Consider the following 4,976-nt stretch of genomic DNA (forward strand, 5'->3'; position numbering starts at 1 on the left):
TCCCTGCTATACGAAAGCCCCATCCAGCCCTGTGCCACCCGGGGGGTTCCAGGGTGCTGAGATGGCTGACGTTTTGCTCCGCTCTCGACGGTCACCGCGCAATGCAAGAACAGGCCAAAAACTGGCCAAAACGGCCCAAAAACGGGCCAAAACTGGCCATTTTTGGCTGCACGAGCGAGCGGCGAGCGGCGGACAGCGAGCGAAGCGAGAGGCAGCACCGTCCCTGCTATACGAAAGCCCCATCCAGCCCTGTGCCACCCTGTAACGGACAAACTTCTAAACAAGATGTTGGATGTAATGCTTATGTCTGTCCGTTGTCTTTTGGCATGTTCATGCCTTGTACAGAATGTAAAGGGGCGGCCGAAGGCTTAATAGTCCCATTTTAGTTGGGTTGGTGGCCTCTTTAGGCTTGTAAATAAAGGTTGTGTCATGTGGACACGTTCGAGAGCTTTTCGGTCTGTAATGGACCATTTTACCCTTTGTTGTGCCACTATTCAGAGCTTGTAAAGTCTGTTTGTAATTTGCATTGTCTATGAAGTGTTTTTCGGACATGTTTGCTTGTGGATCCCGATTGAGGCGTTCTCTTTAACCCGTTCTCTCTTTTGTTGGTCCTAAGGGACAATGGGAGGCTTCGGGGAGGCTGACCTTTGCGGACGGACGCGCGAGGGTGCCGCACGCCTTAGGCAAAACCAGCTAAGGTCGTGACAATATGGTATCAGAGCGGGACAAGCACTCATAGAAACACTTGACATGCAAACGTGGGGGACCTAGCGTGGCTGCGTTGAGGGCAGTCAGCACACGCGCGACCGTTTTTGGGAAAACGGGCATGGAGATGTAGGGAAAAGAGTCGCTCAGAGGAGCGGGCATCTGAGATTGGCATTCAGAGGAATGGCCAACCCTTCGCGCAAGAGGCACCACGAGAACAGGCAAGCTTGGAAGAATTTGGAGCGCACAAAGGTTGGGATGGCTGAGTTTGAGCTACGGCTCAACGTTGACAACTTTACTTGATGGTGCTCAAGGCAAGCGAGGCGCTTGGCAAAGGACGAGACCATGCAAAGTGGAATGAGTTGCTCAGCGACCGAAAGAGTTGTGCAAAGCTCACAGAGGTGAGGGGAATTGCTAACTCGAAGAATTCGGTACTCATGCATGGGCTTGTATGCGGACGATGGATTGTTCGTGGCCATCCCAAGGCGGTCGAGACTCGTCGCCATGGAGCATTGAAACTTTCTCTTCGACATGCGAAGGATACGTCCGGAGGAGGCTGAAGTGTGCAACGAGTTCAGCATGTTGCTAGGCCTTGAGGGGTGCAGCGGTGGCTGTATTGACGTGGAGGCGCAATCTAGCAAGTGCGTTTGCAAGAGGCAGAACAATGCACAGTTTGTTCAGCAGATCGGAGTAGTCCAAGGGGATGGTGGTCTCCGAAACGAAGAGAGATGTTGCTCCAACGGGACAGTTATCCAGGAGGGATAAGTCTCAGCTCTCCAAAGGGAGAATCATGTGAGATGGACTTCACATGTTGAGGAGGAGTACCTCACAAACAACAACTCCACGAAGCTCGATGGACTGAGCAAGCGGCGAGGAGTCGTCGCATGATCTCGCTTGAGAGAATGCATTGGTGGATGCATTGCGAGATCAAGTGGGGGAGCGACCCAAAGCAACTCAAATGGAGGCACACTTGGAGTCGATATGGAGATCGGACTCAAGGGAGGGCTGACCCGTGGAATGGTGGGCGCGAGGGCCACCATCGACTCAATGCAGAAACGAGGAGCGGAGCAACTTGGGTGTAACTTGGCGAAGTACCCAAGCCGCTTGAAGGGAGCCAGCATAGAAGTTGGAACATGGAGCAGAGGCACAGCGCTTTCCCTAGACAGAGGTCAAGGACATGAACTCTTGCAGAGGCAGGAGTAGAATCATGCTGTTCCCTGGGTCCTTCATTCTGACAGAGCGGACTCATCTTGCATGGTGCCAAAGACGAAGGGAGCTTCGGGGCACATGCACCTTATCTCGGAGGAGCATTCGATGGAGGAACTAAGGCGACTCAATTTGCGGAGGCGAAGTTGAGTTCAGAAGGCCTTAGCACGGGGCAAGAGGATGCAGAGGCGGGTACTCTTGAAGAATATGCCACAGTGTTGTCATTTGAGTTGCTATGAAGGAAGCAGTGTGCAGCGGAGATTGTGCTGGTAGGGGCAGAGGCCCAGGATCCAGGCAATGGTGCACAAATTACAGCGAAGTCGGTGGACTTCGGGAGCTACTAGGCGACGGACTGTCCTAGAGCGGTGCTTCATCTAGGTGTGACCCAAGAGTGGGTGGATGAAGGTCGATTGCCAAAGGAGCGAACAAAATCGAAGGTGGAGGAGACCCTGCGATGTATTGGCAGAGGCCACACATGGAGGGTTCACAATTCGAGTTTATTCCACAAGGATCAGAATGCAATGGAGATGTCACCAGGAGGCGACATGGTGCAGCGGATCGTGGTGGAACAGTTCGTGGCAATGCGACACACACGACATTGTCCCGTGAGGGATGAGATCATATGGAGGTATGATCGGGAGCTACTGGGAGCTCCGCTTTGGTGAACAACACGACGGCAAGAAGGGCTATGGATTCAAGGAGTGAAGGCCATGGTACCGCAGAGGCGGGTCTTCCGGGCGTGCACCGAATTTTGCATCGGATGAAAACCTTGGTCATCAGCATATGGGGGCTGGGTTCCACCAAGGGAAAAGTTCGAATGCAAGTACCAGTGAGTCCCATGAGAGGGACTTGATCATGCAGAGGTATGATCGAAGCAGCTGGAGAGTTGGACTGCTCCAGAGCTCATATTCGCTTAAGGGAGCCCGACAAGTCAGAGGACAAGGTCGAGTAAGCGAACGTTGCTACCCAAAATCAAGCATCAGTTAGAATGGAGGTGGACTCAGAGGAGTGCCACGGAGACATCTCTACTGATTGTGAAGGAAAGGGATACAGAGGCGAAGCGACGGATAGTAGGGCCATGGGCATGGCAGCGCCATGGTACCGCAGAGGCGGGACTTCCGTGCAAGTCATTGATCCCTTGCTCTCACGGAGGGAGAGCGCTTGGTCGTGAAAGGGGCCGAGGAGGTGGAGCATGCAGAGGCAATCTCCAAGTACCGAGACAAGGCTGAAGGGCAGAGGCCAAGAAACTTCGTAAGACCGGTGTCAACAAGTTTCTCATCAAGATAGCCGTAAGTGAAGGACTTCGGGTCATGCAAGAGTGCACGACCAAGGAACGAAGCAGGCAGTACGTGGTGCTGTACCTTTGCTACTCAGTGGAGTAGGCGGCAGGGTTGATGGAGAAGACGGTACAATCCCAGAGGCGACCTCATCTATCAGAGAATTACTCCAAGTTGGGGTGAAAACTTCCTGCATTCCAGAAGTTCAATGGCATTGAGAAGGTGAATCACAGTAGCTAACTCAACGCAAGGAGTGCAAACACTTCAAGTGCTTCAGAAGTGTGAGCAAAGAGCAGGCGAAGGCCAGTAACCAGCTCGATGCATGAAGTACAACCTCGAGGAGGCGGGCGAAGTCAAGTAACCTTTGCCTTCTCAACTCTTAAGAGAATGGGCGAAACCGAGTACCCCAGTTCTCTTATCTATCCAGCAGAGGAGCTCTGCACAAGTTCAAAGACCCTTCGAAGATAATTGAAGACAATAGTTGTCAAAATCCTCACCAACGGTGATCAATGCTACTGAGAGTAGATTGTCCGCTTCATTTCCCAACGAAATGCCAATCGAAAGCGGAAGTGATGCGAACCTACTTGGATGTGACAACTAACTGAAAGAAGAGTCAATGAGCAGATTTTGTGGAGGAAGGACCCAAAACTTCAGAAGTTTGCGAGGCGATGCTCGTTAAAGCTCCAACAAGCATCCACCCAGTTCAAGTAGCATGTGGAAATTTTGAGAAACTGGCGCAGTAAGAATGGTCTTTTCCTTCATTTGGTGGATCCGCAGGAATCAACGAGGATCAATACAACTCAGCCAACCCCACACCAGAGTCAGAGTCATTGGCGAGTTGAAGCAGCATGGCGGATCAAAGGTTCGACTACTCAGAAACAGCAGCGGAGAGCAGCTGGGAGCCAGGAGGCGCATTGCAGCTGGAGCGGAAGATTGAAGACTCAGCAAAGGCGAAGAGTTGCAGTGTTCACAAAGGCTTCGACGAGGACGTCGAAGGGATAAGTGGGGGAGAATGTAACGGACAAACTTCTAAACAAGATGTTGGATGTAATGCTTATGTCTGTCCGTTGTCTTTTGGCATGTTCATGCCTTGTACAGAATGTAAAGGGGCGGCCGAAGGCTTAATAGTCCCATTTTAGTTGGGTTGGTGGCCTCTTTAGGCTTGTAAATAAAGGTTGTGTCATGTGGACACGTTCGAGAGCTTTTCGGTCTGTAATGGACCATTTTACCCTTTGTTGTGCCACTATTCAGAGCTTGTAAAGTCTGTTTGTAATTTGCATTGTCTATGAAGTGTTTTTCGGACATGTTTGCTTGTGGATCCCGATTGAGGCGTTCTCTTTAACCCGTTCTCTCTTTTGTTGGTCCTAAGGGACAATGGGAGGCTTCGGGGAGGCTGACCTTTGCGGACGGACGCGCGAGGGTGCCGCACGCCTTAGGCAAAACCAGCTAAGGTCGTGACAACCCGGGGGGTTCCAGGGTGCTGAGATGGCTGACGTTTTGCTCCGCTCTCGACGGTCACCGCGCAATGCAAGAACAGGCCAAAAACTGGCCAAAACGGCCCAAAAACGGGCCAAAACTGGCCATTTTTGGCTGCGCGAGCGAGCGGCGAGCGGCGGACAGCGAGCGAAGCGAGAGGCAGCACCGTCCCTGCTATATACGAAAGCCCCATCCAGCCCTGTGCCACCCGGGGGGTTCCAGGGTGCTGAGATGGCTGACGTTTTGCTCCGCTCACGACGGTCACCGCACCACGCAAGAACGGACCATAAACAGGCCAAAACAGCCCAAAAA

The sequence above is a fragment of the Musa acuminata genome, unplaced genomic scaffold, assembly GCF_036884655.1.
Source record: "Musa acuminata AAA Group cultivar baxijiao unplaced genomic scaffold, Cavendish_Baxijiao_AAA HiC_scaffold_313, whole genome shotgun sequence".
NCBI lineage: Eukaryota > Viridiplantae > Streptophyta > Magnoliopsida > Zingiberales > Musaceae > Musa > Musa acuminata.